At 40.4% G+C, this 14,250-nt stretch overlaps 1 protein-coding gene across 1 annotated transcript in view; it reads left to right on the forward strand.

The window, feature by feature from the left end:
* LOC141415468 (uncharacterized) overlaps positions 1-14,250 on the forward strand; it is an 86,027-nt gene that overhangs the window by 45,792 nt on the left and 25,985 nt on the right. The window lies entirely within an intron of this gene.

Below are 14,250 nucleotides of genomic sequence, written 5' to 3' on the forward strand. Positions count from 1 at the left end.
TAGAAAAAATCATGCTAAAATATTGAGCAAACCAACCAAAACTTGTTTAATTTTTTTTACCATTTTAATCTTTTTATTAATGTATATTAAGTACACAAAATAGTGGGCTTCATTAGGAAATATTCAACCAGATTCACTCCCTTTTGTCCCTGCTCCACTTTTCAAATAGTCCCACTTCTGTTTTCTTTTTCTTTTCTTTTTTTGTTTTTGATGGTACAGGGGTTTGAACTCAGGGCCTTGCACTTGCAGGTGCTTCACCACTTGAGCCACTAAACCAGCCTGTCTCACTTCTGTTTTCATGTCTCATTTTGTTTAAAATGATCTCCAGTTCCATCTATTTTCCTGCAAACACCATGCTCTTGTTCTTTATGGCTCATCAATACTCCATTTTGTGCATATATATGCCACATTTTCTTTATCCATTCCTCTGCTGGTGGGCACCTAGGCTGTTTCCATTGCTTGGCAATTGTGAACAGTACCACAATAAACATGGGTGTGCAGGTGCCTTTATTGAATGCTGACTTTGATTCCTTCAGGTGTGTACCCACGAGTGGTTTAGCTGGATCATATGGTAGTTTTATTTTCAGTTTTTTGAAGAACCTCCATACTGTTTCCCATAGTGGCTGCCTTAATTTACATTCCCACCAACAGGGTATAGGTTTCCTGTTTTACCAAATCCTTGACCACATTTGTTTTTTATTTTCTTGATGATAGCCATTCTAACTGGGATAAGATAGAATCTCAGCATAGTTTTGGTTTGCGTTTCCCTGATAATTAAAGATGTTCAGCATTTTTTCATTGACCATTTTTACTCCTTTTGAGAACTATTCGTTTATCATTTATTAATTAGATCATCTATTGTTTTAGTGTTTGATTTTTTGAATTCTTTATATAGTCTGGATATTAATCCACTATCAGATAAATAGCTGGTAAAGATGCCTCCCATTCAGTAGGGCTCTTCTTCACACAGGTAATTGTGTCCTTTGCTGTTTTTCTTTCCCAGTACTGGGGATTGAACCCAGGGCATGCATTTGCTAGGTAAGCACTCTACTGCTTGAGCTATGATACCATCCCAGTGTGGAAATTTTTTAATTTGGTGCAATCCCATCTGTCAGTTCGTATTATTATTGTGATACCTTCAGCATGACTGTGTTTAGGATTGCTTTGGCAGTAAACCACCTGTGGAAGGGAAGGCTGTGGAAACTGACTGGACTTTGTCTTAGAGCTCTCAGTCCCACCTGACAGCAAACCATGCACAGCTGGGAGCCACCTTCAAAGGCTGAGCAATCCTTTAGACAGGGGCTGAGAGCCCTCAGTTTCTGCGGTAATCCACAGGTGGTGGGACTAGGCCTTGCCACAGAATGCTTGGCCACTGGTTAACACCCCCCACACATACACAGCACAAACTTGCCCCTGCCTAAACTTCTCAGCAAATCTGTATCTGAAACTCCCCTTATCCATGACTGCCTGTTGTGACTGTCTCCCACCCAGACACTGAGGCAGGGTGTCCCTAGGCTCTCTGAACTGTGACTGTTCCTTGTTTTCAGGTTCCCAGAGCTCAGCCTCAAAGGATCAGCCCCCTCTCAAGTTGGCACCTAGCTGTATAGCACTTTGAGACATGGAAACGATGCGGTGGGTTTCTTCTCCAATGCTAACCTGCTATGCAGAGGGATATACTTAAATTCCCTTAATGAATTTAAGGCTCAAAAAAGCTATGGGTTTCTTCCTGTGGCTAGGACTGCCAGTCTGTTGTTACCAGAGCTGCTTGGCTTACCTTGTGGTTGCCGGTTCTGATTCCCCTTCTCCGTAGGAAACTGGGATCCAAGCTACAGACTATTTCCTACTTTTCTGGGCATTGCCTTTCTGTGTCTGTGTGCTTCTTAGCTATCCTATCATCTCTTTCTTGATTACTAAAGTTCTTCCTGTCGTTATCTCCTCAGAATAATCTGTCCTTTCTTACCCTGATGCTTCCCATTCACAGTCACAGAGGAACCTTCTAATCTGTTATCTTACCCTGAAGAAATCTTGTTTATTTACCTGAGGGCCCCTTGTTAATGATTTTTTTTTTTTTTTGCAATGTTAGGGATTGAACTCAGGACCTTGTATATATATGCTAATAAGTAGTTCACCACTGCCTACACCCCCCAGCCAGTTAATGACTTTTGTGTTAGAGTAAAATTAAACTAATGACCTTAGCACTGCTTGGAGGAGCTACCAAGATGCTATATGGACCTTTCCAGAGAGCACTGTGAACACTATAGACAGATCTGCTCTTGGCCTTCAACTCCCACCAGCCAGAGTCCCTCATTATGACTCACTTGATGAGATGGGCAGTGTGTAAGGTTTTGCTCGAAAGGAGGGAATTTGTGGGTTCTAGTTATTTATTTCTTCATTTTGACACTGAGGAGTGGCCGGAAGTATATGACCCTCCATGCTCCAAAGACAAATACCTACCTTGATCCTAGAAGCTTATAAACTGAGCATATGAATGAGTATTTAGGTAGAAAAATCAAGTGATTAAACACTTTAGTTGCTGATTGGCATGTTAAAATATTTTCATTTATGAGGACATATAAAACTTATTTTGGTAAATTTTTTAAGTGTCATTCTTCAAGCCACTAGAAGTTTCTTTTGTGAAGTAGCAGAATATCAAAGAATATATTCTTTTTCAGTCTTCTGAAATTATCCTTTAACTAAGATGAAGTGTTTCATTTCTCCAATTAAAACATATATTTTAAACTAAATGGTAAGATCTGCTATAAACCATTATATAGGCATCATACATCATTTAATTACAACTGTTTTAGTAAATATTGTGTTCTTAAAACCTCTATTTTTATTACAGCTTAACAGTTAACAGCTGACAAAGTCTTGCTTAAATAATTCAGTTTTAAACTTTTAGCCTTCATCTATACAAACTTAAAACTAGAGCAATTATCTCAATATTCCTGCAAGGCCTGTCAAAATTTCTTTTTTTTTTTTTGAGACAAGACCTCACTATGTATCTGGCTTCAAACTCAAGATCCCACCCCCCAAGCCCTTTTTTGTCATAGGTTTTTTTTTCAAGATAGGGTCTCTCAAACTATTTGCCCTGGGCTGGCTTGGAACTGAGATACTCCTGATTTCTGCCTCCTGAGTAGCTAGGATAACAGGTGTGAGCCACTGGCGCCTGGCAAGGATAATTATTAAATGTCAGCATTTCAGTTGTTGTAAGTACTTTGGAAAACTGGTATTCCTAGAAGTGGCAGGAGAGAGAGAGAGAGAGAGACAGAGAGAGAGAGACAGAGAGACAGAGAGACAGAGAGGAGCAACAGCTCCTTTACATTAATTCTATAATAAGAATCATTCTAAAGATGTTCACATACACACAAGACACATGGAAAAAACATTTTAAATTAGGCATGCCATAAATATCAATTTAAGCTCACATACATTTAAGTGCTTAAGAAAATGTAGTTGCCATAAACACTTTGGTCAGTTATTTCCAGTAATTTCAGAATCAATAAAATTCTGCCCAATGCTGTTTGTTTAGGACAGTTTAGAGACTCTTGATAGCTGAAGTAAGAGTCAATGCTAGTGAAGCGTTTTGGGTAAGTCTCCAATAGGTCTATTGGCACAGGCACCAGAATTTTAGCTTTCATCACACCATTCCTCATAGACACAGACTAATAGACGTGCACAAAATATGCAAAATGACACACAAAACAGTTACATTAATTCAGAGTGCACTCTTGGACAAATCAAATTTTTATGTCTTTGTTTTCTTTTTTAGTGCACTCAACAGCTAGAATTCTCCCTCGGGGGCAAGATAGACTTAATGTTTTCCATTCTTTTATTATTATTATTATGGAACTGGGGTCTGAATTCAGGGCTTCATACTTGCAAAGCAGGTGTTGTACTGCTTGAGCCATTTCAATCCATTTTTTTCTTGTTATTTTGGGGATGGGGTCTTGTAAACTATTTGTCAGGGGTGGCCTTGAACTGCAGTCCTCCCTATCTCAGCCTCCCAAGTAGCTAGGATTATAGACATGAGCTTCCCATCGTCTTTTGTTGTGGTCTAAATTAACTTTTCAGGGACTGCCTTGTTCCTTGGAAAGTTAATGCTGTCTCTTTGCCACATCTGGTATGGCTGCTCCTGGACGATCCTCCGGAGAAGGTGGCCTATGGTTAGACAATGACTGCCTACTTCCTTACTTTAACCTATTTCCTTGCCAGACCAGCCTTTTATGTCTCAGTTTATAAGGGATAAGCGGCAGTAGATGATTTGTGCTGTGATTCATTGATCGAACATTTTCATTCTTACGCAAATCACAACAGAGATCTCCAACACAAACACCCTGGTTTCTCTGTGTACCTTATGTCCCTTCCCTGCTAATTGCCAGAACAAAGTTCAAACGTCACTGTCACAAAAGGCAGAAGCCTGAATTATTCAAATGAACACAAATGCTCATAAGAACCTTCAAACTAAGGATCCAAATTTCCTTGTCAGGCAAAAGACAAATGTCTCAGAAAAGCCTCCAGATAACAAGGAAAAGGAAGCGGAAGGCCTGAAGTGTACAACTGGGGAGAACTCACCAAGATCAGACTTCAAGGCCCCTGGAGGTCATATGTTCATTTCTTTGCCTCACTAGATGATGATAAAAATCAGCCAATGTTGGCCAAAGTGGAAAGATAAGAAAAGGTCCCTGGAATAAAAATAATTCCAGCAGCTACAGGGGAAACAATTCCATTTTTCCTCTCTGTCCAGAATCAATTAGCTGCAAGTGACTAACACCTAAAGGGTACATTTTCTCCTCTCATGGCTTGCCAAAGCTGAAACTAGAGTATTGGATCCCAGACCTAAACTTGTAGCCTTCCACATGTCAGGTCTAGCCACTCACCCTGATAGGCCAAATAAAGAAATACGATGAAGGGCAGAAAAAGATTTATTACACAGCCTAGGCCACACTGTGGGAAGAGACAAAATAAGCAAGTCAACCCATCATTAACCATTTTCTTTTTTTGAACTTATTTTTGGTGGTGCTGGGGACTGAACCCAGGGCCTTGTGCATGCTAGGCAAGAGCTCTACCACTGAGCTACATCCACAGCCCAACCATTTTCTTATTTATTCAATTTTTGGTGATACTGGGGTTTGAACCCACCCCACATTTCTTACTTTAAATTTGTCTTTACCTTCTAACCGTAAGAGGCAGGTTGTAGGGTATAGACATTGTACATTTACTTCCTACTTCACAGGGCTGTTGGGAGAATGGAATGAAATAATAGACATTGAGGCTCCCAGCATACTTCATGACTTAACAGTATTTACTTTTATTTTTTGTCCTTTAAGGAATCAAAACTGCTATGCTGGGCAGTTTTCCTTTCAGTAAAATGAATGAAATGTGATAACTAAGCATGGCTCTTCTAGGGTTGACATTTAAATTGCAATAAGGTCAATCCTTAGTTTTACTAAAGATGGAAGCAAGGTGAGTACAGTGTGAAGGAAAGGTCTTTGGCCATGGGACAAAGGGCCAAGACTCAGGCACTGACCTGCAGTGTTACCTGACCCACTTTGCTTTCTGGGCTTCAGTTTCATTAACTGTGTGAAGATGCAAATGATCTCTAGCCTGCTTTTGGCTCTAAAACTGATGAAGCTACAAATGCATGGATTTATTTGTATAGTGAATAAAAGTCCTGGTGATGCCCAGGACATGCTCATGCTGGGAAGACCTGTGTGGGAGGAATGGTCTTCTTTACTTTGACTGCCTCTACATTCTCCTCTCTCCCTCCCTCTCTCTTCTCTCCACTTCCCTGTGTCTCCATTATTTTATTTATTTATTATTTTTTTCTTCGGCGGCACTGTGTTTCAAACTCAGGGCCTTGTGTGCTTTCAAGGCAGGTTGCTCTCACTTGAGCCAAATTTCCAGACTTACTTTTTTATTTTTCATTTTTGAGACAGGGGCTCACTATATAGTGACCTTGAACTCTTGATCCCACTGCCTCAGCCTCCTGAGTGCTGGGATTACAGGCATGGGTTACCACACCTGGCTTCCATCTTACTTCTTTAGAGCACCTTCTATGAGCTAGGGCCCCTTGCACTAGGCCCTGGGATACAAGCACAGACCAGAATGTCTCAGTCCTGTATTTGTGTAGCTTATAGTCTTTTTGATTCTCTGTATGTTATCTTTAACTTCCTGAGAATTTCATTTCAGAAAATGTCAAGCATACAGAAAAGACAAAAGAGTAGTACTGTGAACATCTATCTGTATCCCCCATAATCACAAATTAACTTTTCTCTCTCTCTCTCTTTCTGTCTCTGTAAATACATGCACACACACACATACACATACACACATGCACTGTTTGGAAACATTTGAAAGTTGTACATCATGCTTCACCCCAAGTAATTTAACATCCATCTCTAAGAATCAGTACATTCTCATTAGTAACCATATTATCATTATCACAGCCATCTTCAGTGATTCCAAAAAATTATCAACGATTCCATGGTATTATGTAATGACTGTTCCATATTCCAGTTTTCTCAGTTATCCCAAGAATGTCTTTTATTGCCCTCTCCTACAACCCAGGTTCGACCTTGATGGTTCACCCAGCATGTTTGTTTCTTATGTCTCTCTAGTCTTTTAATATAAACTCTTCTCCCACCTTTTCCCTTTTTAAAAGACATTCACTTTGGGAGAATCCAGGCTACTTGCCTTGTAGAATGCCCAGTATTCTGTATTTCTCTGATTGTTTTCTTATGGTGTTATTTAACTTGTTTCTTTGTTCTTTGCATTCACTATAATCAGATGCAAGATTTAGAGTGTTGCTTAGATTCCTGTTAAATGTTTTTGGCAAAAAATATTTTGTAGATGAAGTACTGTTTTGAGTGTTTGTTTGTTTTTAACAAAGATAATTTATTTGTGTTTAAGGAGTAAATTTAAAATTGCATTTTTATTACCTAATACATCATTGAGAAAGAGTGGGAAAGGTAGAAGGATTGTGAGTTTGGTGAGAGTTGAATGCAGGGTGTGTATTTACTAGTAGGATGACCAAATTAATTAACCCAGGACATTAGTTCTTCACAAAAAAATCAGAGAAAGAGTCACCCTGGGAACTTTTGTGAAATGGGCATGCTTGTCCCTCTACTCTACAAGTACTTGTTTTTTTAAGGGGTGCTTTCTTGTACTACCCCTTATCCTGGCAACCTCCTACCCTCATCCCAGTGTTAAATGCTAACAATTCTCCAAGTGTCCTCATCCAGGAAAATTGAAAACTCTCTACCTTGGAGGGTTGCTGTGGAATTGGAAATTAGTGCATACATAAAGTACACATAATAATTACATATGAAGTACACAGAATAGCGTCTGCCATGTTATTATGTGCTCAGTACACCATTGTTATTTCTATTATCAAAATGTTTGCCAAAAGAAATGGAGTTTGAAATAGTATAGTTTCTAAGTTGGTTATTTCAAAAGCCTTCCAAGAGTGTTTGTGCTTACACTATGACCTCAATAAGTGTTCAGCTGGGACAGTGGCATGACACAATAATCATTAACATTTATGCAGCCCTTTACAGTTTACAAAGCACATTCACAATTCATTATCAAGTGTGATATGCACCATCTTTCACAGAAATCAGATGTGCTTCATGCTTAGCCCAAGGACACAGAGTAACCAGTGGAGAGCTCAAATTAGGAGTTGGGATGGGAGAACAGACTTCTGCTGAAAATGTGCAGCCTGGAACAGGCACCAAATGTCTCCTTTCTAAATTCCTGACTGAGGGACTCTTTCCTTATGGTATAGGTTACTGCAAAGCTCAGTTAAAGCTCTTTGAGTCTATTTCAGACTTGTAGCCCCTCATCTGTCATATTTTATTTACTTTGGGTGACATTTCCTGTTCTGTCATGTGTTGTCAATCAGCCAGAAGGCTTTATTTAGTTAGTTCTCTCTGCTCTAACAGAGGAGTCTGGTTAATCAGCCTGAATGAACACTGTCACATGCTGCTACGGTTTGGATCTGGACTGTCCCCTAGAGGCCCGTGTATTAAAGGCTTGGCCCCCAGTCTATAGCTCTATTGGAAGGTGGTGGAACCTTTAGGACATAGAGTCTAGTGGAAGTAATTTAGGTTGTTAGGGGTGTGCCACTGAAGGGGATATTAGGACCCTGACCCCTCCCTCTTTCTGCCTGTGCTTTCAGGCTGCCATGAGGTGACCAGACCTCCTCCCCATGCATTCCTGCCACGATACACTGTGCCTCTGCAGCCCCAAAGCAACAGAATCAAATGAGCACAGAACGAAACCTCTGTAATTGTGAGCTGAAATAAATCTTTCCTCTGTTTAAGTTGATTTACCTCAGGTATTTGTCACAGAAATGAAAAGCCAACTAATATACAGGTATATTAAAAATGTATTTGAACCAGGCAGTGTTATGCACCTATAATTCTCTCAATCTTTTCAAATCTAGAATAGTCTAACTTAACCAACCCACTATTATATTAGAAGTGTCCATAAGAATATGAAACAGGTATTTCAAAAATCACTCATTAAACTATATAAGGAAAAATGCCAGGCATGGCATAGCCTGGAATCCTAGAAGTTAGTAGCCTGAGGCAGGAAAATCATGAGTTCCAGGCCAGCTGGGGCTACATAGCAGGTTTAAGGCCAGTTTGGGTTCATAGCTAAGCCCTGTCCCTAAAAAACAAAACAAAAATTCTGTCTATCTATGAAATATAGATAGTAATCCCTTTGTAATAAAATCAGAAAAATGCAGAAAACAAAATCAAGAAAATGACAAATATTTTTATATCTTCCACCAATTGAGAACATGCCACCTTCCTGATTTATTTATCTTTCGGCATATTTGTAAATGTTTTACATGGTTGAAATCATTCTGTATATAATAGTGTCTTTTTTAATCATTCTTATAGCCTTATATCTTTATTTTTTAAATGACTGCAATTGTAATATTAAAATTTTTGTTTTATTATAATTATAACTTTTAATGGCTGTATAACATCTGATTAAGCGGATACACCATAATTTTGCAGTCATCTTCTGTTACACAGTGCGGTTTCTTCCTAACTGAAACACAGTCATGCACCACCTAGTGACACTTCAGTCAATTGGCCACCTGTGACACCAGTTCCTTAAGTAATAATACAGCCTAGCTATGTAGTGGGCAGTACCATCCAGGTGTGTGTAAGTACACTCCATGATGTTCACACAATGATAAAATAACCTAATGAAGCATTTCTCGGAACACATCCTTCATTAGGCAATACATGACTATAGTTAAGAATACTGTGAGGAACATATTTTTGAAGAAATCTTAGTGTTTCCCATTATATCCTAATTATAAACATTGAGAAGTGAAACTTCTGAGTTTAAAGTGTTAACCATTCTAGTATTTCCCAGGAAAACATTCAAAAATGTAAAAGTTCCAGTGAGTCAAAGCTTTCTGCACTGAAATGGATTTCCTCCTCAGAGCAGACCAGCATGTGAGTCCTTCTGGGCTGCTGGTTCCCTGGAGTGTGTACTTAGTTTTGACTACCTGTTGTAGAAACTGAGGATTCCCAGGGTGTTGTTGTGTGGCCTGGAATTACACTTTTCAAATTGAACCCCTCCAGACTTCAGCACAGAAGCTATTTGTGCAAGAAACAGGCACTCTTGGTTTGACAGCAGCCAAGAAAGGGGCTGCCTCTGATGTGCAGTGCTGAAGTGGCAGCTTGAGCCTTTAGGTGTAGCATTCAGTGGTTGTGGCAATGGTGTCCTCAGCAGAAGGGTTGGGCGTGATTTTGACTCTGCTTCTAGCCTATGTCTACTTTTTTGTATTCTTTTCCATTTATGAAGCCTGATTGTCCCACCTTTTCTGATCCTCTATCAAATCCCAATATCCTTTAATAAATTACTTTTCAGTAAGACTGAATCAGCATTTTGTTCTATTGTTTGCAAAAAAGAACTCAACTAAATGTCCATGTTGGGATTGTGTCCCTGGGGAGCAGGACCCCCTTCAAATAGCAAGAGAACTGGTCAAGGCAGAGCTGGGGCATAGAGAGGGCTGGGCAAGGAAACATGGCAGGACTGGGGCACTGGGGAGATTCCAGTTGAGTGAACTGGGATGATATGGGAAGCTGAAGTTAAAGCAACTACTTTTATTATTTATTATTTGTTTTTGGTGGTACTGGGCTTTGAACTCAGGGCTTTGCACTCATGAGGCAGGTCCTCTACCATTTGAGTCAAACCTTCGGCCTTAGGAGCAGCTTCTTAGAAGGTAACATTTACTACTCTTGGATGCCTGGTCTACTTGCCAGTGAAGTAATTCAGGGGTTAATTTACGAGTCCAGCCCTTGTGAATGTACCACCAGAAACCAGGCCCAGGAAGGTATCTAAATGTTGAGACTTCAGATGGATGGTGAGCCTTGACATTGAAATCTAAGATGACACATGGGGTAGTGGGACAGTGGCTGATAAAACTGTATAGTCTTGAAGGACACTAACAATCACTGTAGAAGTCCAAAGCAAAAACTGCTGGAAATTCTCTTAAGGAATTTCTTCAGAAACAGTTAGTTTGCAAGAAATATGACGAAAGCAGCCTCATTATTGTAAGAGGTAAACTTTGTTTCTGATTAAAAAACAGTACTTCCCAGTTTGGTTATCTTTCACATAATAGAGTAAATGAGGTGATTTCAAAACTTCAGAAAACCAAGGTGGGTTTTTTTTTTTTTTCCAGTACTGGGGCTTGAACTCAGGGCCTTCACCTTGAGCCACTCCACCACCCCTGTTTTTGTGAAGTGTATTTCGAGATAGGGTTTCGTGAACTATTTGCCCAGGCTTGCTTTGAAACGTGATCCTCCTGATCTCTGCCTTCTGAGTAGCAAGGATTACAGGTGTGAGCCACCAGCGCCCCGCTAAAACAAAGGTTTTGACCACTGGAAAAATTGCAGAGAATATTGCCAGCTCTAAAGGCAGTGTTTAGAGTAGCTGCTTACTTATCTTTCACCTGTCTCTAGTGTTTACCAGTGCTTCACATCATTGTCTTCCTAGCACCTTTCAACAGCGCTGAAAGGTAGGTGTTAGCAATCTCATTTTACTGATGAAAGAACAGGCTGAGAAATTAATTACCAGATTAGCTATCAAATGAGTGGTAAAGCAAGAATTCAAACCCAGGTTTGGTTCTCTGTCAATCACATGGTTCTTATGCAGGCAGTGTTCGAGAAGGATCCAGAAATAGTTTAAAGAGGCTCAGCATTATTGTCACCTGCTTTGAAGGCAACAGTATACACTTGGCTTTGTAGATTCTTGATGGTAAAAGTCAGAAGGACTCTCTTCTTGACCAAACTTCGGTCAGGATCTTCTAAGCCCCTTTCTCAACAAGACTTCCACCTTGTTCTTCAGCCTTGGCCTTTGTCAGGGCTGCATCACCCAGTTTTAGCAAGAATTCCGTTAAGACAGTTTAGAGAGAATCTGCCACCCTCAATATCCGAACACCATGAATATCTGATCAAGCTTCACTGCCATCCTCAATATCTCATTGCCTTGGCCTGCTTGTGCAAGAACCTTTCCTTATGTTGAAGATTCCTCTTGGTAATACTGCATCCACCAGCTTTTCCCAAATCTCTTCCTCATCTGTAACCCCCAGCGTTTCCTGTTTGGAATTGTTATTTGGAATTGAGTCCAGTCCTATACTGAGAGGTCTCCTTGCCGCCATTGTAATAATTCCAGTATAAAATCTGATTTTACTGCTTTAACTGCTGTCTGCACTGGTTTTTCTGATATTTCTTAACATACGTGAAAGTCCATTTGTAAAACAGATCCATAAGATTCATCCAAGTGCTTGGAAATCTTTGACTGAAAGCTTAAAAACAATGAAAAGTAATAAACAGGAAATCTGAATGCAATTTAGGCAACAAAAGATTTTCACTGTTTTTCATGCTCAAAAAATATTTTAAATGATTTTAAAAAAGATCCTCACTTTACTAACTCAGTGACACAATGAAGAAGTAGCCTAGCTTGTGTAACCTTTAGTGAAGATACTCTCTTTGTATGGGACAAAAGAGCAAACCCACTCTCGAAGGGGTCCTTTCTGGGCTTCTCTTTCTGTGATTGTTAATGAATGTTGATTAAGTAACACATACACATGGCAACTAAAATCTACAAGTCTTGATTGCATTTGGCTAACATCAGGCCCGTCTTCATACTAATGATATTCTGAGTCTGTGAAAGGAGAAAGGGGAATGATGACTTAATTGTGATGTGTTTGCTCTTCTTCCACAAAGTGTCAAGGACAGGACAATGGTGACAGGACAATGGTGTAGGAGGGGTGTGTGTGTGTGTGTGTGTGTGTGTGTGTGTGTGTGTGTGAAGATTTCCACCTTTTTTAAAATAATAGTTTTCTGCACATGTGCGTCATGTGGTAGACCAGTAGCTGACCTCTCAGAGCTAGATGGCCCTACACTACCAAGATCCAGCCCTTGCAGAATTCTCTGTGTTGTTTGGGGGGGTAGAAATTGGGGGTCCCAGACAGGGGATTGCTCAGCTAATCAAGTCTTCATTTGTCTTCTCCACCTTTGGTGGTGCTGTCTGTTGCCCTCATTCATAGTCACTGACATATCAGAAGGTATTGTGGCTTTCCATCAAGAAAAAAACACCAGCCAGGCATGGTGGTGCATCCTTGTAATGCCAGCTACTCAGGAAGCGTAGCTAGGAGGATTAAGGTGAGGCTGGCCCCAGGAAAAAACATGAGAGCCTATCTGAAAAGCAACTAAAAGCAAAAAAGAGCTGGTAATGTGGTATAAGTGGTAGAGCACCTGCCTAGCAAGTGTGAGGTCCTGAGTTCAAATCCAGTACTGTCAGACCCTTTCTATTTTCCAACTCAGTTGCCCTGGGGAAGATTTCATGGCTGTTCTAAGCCAGACACATGCTGATATCTCTGCTTTCTCTGCTGCCAGAGAAAGGGATGGAGGTGGGATTGGTGGTGGGATTGGTGGTGGGTGAGCAGGGAAAGAAAGACAGACAGGGAAATGTTAAGCAAAGGCTTCTTGGGTTGCTGTTCCTTCCTGCCACAGTTGTTTCAGACGTCCCTGCTTCCAGCCAGACAGTCCCATAATGTCACTGCACAGCATGCAAAAAACCCTCTTTTGTAAAAATAACTCCTTTGATTTCTCCCAGCCTTGGACCCTGTTTAGTTAGGGGCAGTGACCAGGAGGCAAGTCATCTTGGTGGAGTGAGGAAGGGACCGCCCGTGGCTTCCCCAGCTGCACTGCCTGTGGAGCAAAAAGTTCAGAAGCAAAGGATTTTTAAAAATATAACAATAAATAAAAGAATGAAAGAAAGAAGACCTCTTTGAAAATGCTCTCTGTTTCCTACTATCTCCTACAGCAATTGTGCTTTCATTAGTGTGGAAATCCAACAATGTTCGATGTCGAGATTTTTTTTTTTTTTCTGCTTTGATATCAGCCTAACCCTTCAGGCTAAACTTATGGTAAGCCACCTATGAAGGTTAGTTAGAATAAAGTCGGAACTGGGAATCACCCCCTCATTGGTGAGCTAAGCTGCATTTTCATGTTCATCCTTTGAGGAGGGAGACAATAGTCTATAATATTTTGTTATTCGGGACCCCCCCTTGACTGCTGGCCACAGAAATCCAGATAGAATTTGTTTAGGAATAAAGGAAGAATTTATTGGGAGGATATTGGAATATTTTTAAGTAACAGTAGGTTGAAAGACAAAGAAACAGCCAAAATGTATTTATTTCATGGTGCTGGGGACTGAATCCAAGGATTTGCTCCTGTGGTCCAAGGGGAAAGAAGGATGGGTTGTGGCCAAACAAGGTCATAACTATCCACTATATAGCACTATGCAGGCATGGCATATGTATAGCATGATAAATATTCTGTATCTGATTTTGGCCATCTTGGCAACCAGAACTTTTTTTTTTCTTGGCAGTACCAAGATTTGAACTCACAGCCTCACACTTACTAGGCAGACACTCTACCACTTGAGCCACTCCACCAGCCCTTTTTTTTTGTAATGGATTTTTTTGAGATAGTGTCTCACAAACTGTTTGCCTGGGTTGGCCTTTGAACCATGATCCTCCTGATCTCTGCCTCCTGAGTAGCTAGGATTACAGACATGAACCACTACTGCCCAGCTTGTGTTGAATAGGGTCTCTGTAATCCTCCTGATCTCTGCTTCCTGAGTAGCTGGGATTATAGGCATAAGCAGCAGCAATCAAAGCTTTGATAAAAGTTGGAAATATCCAGGTTTGTC

This window comes from Castor canadensis, chromosome 13, assembly GCF_047511655.1.
Source record: "Castor canadensis chromosome 13, mCasCan1.hap1v2, whole genome shotgun sequence".
NCBI lineage: Eukaryota > Metazoa > Chordata > Mammalia > Rodentia > Castoridae > Castor > Castor canadensis.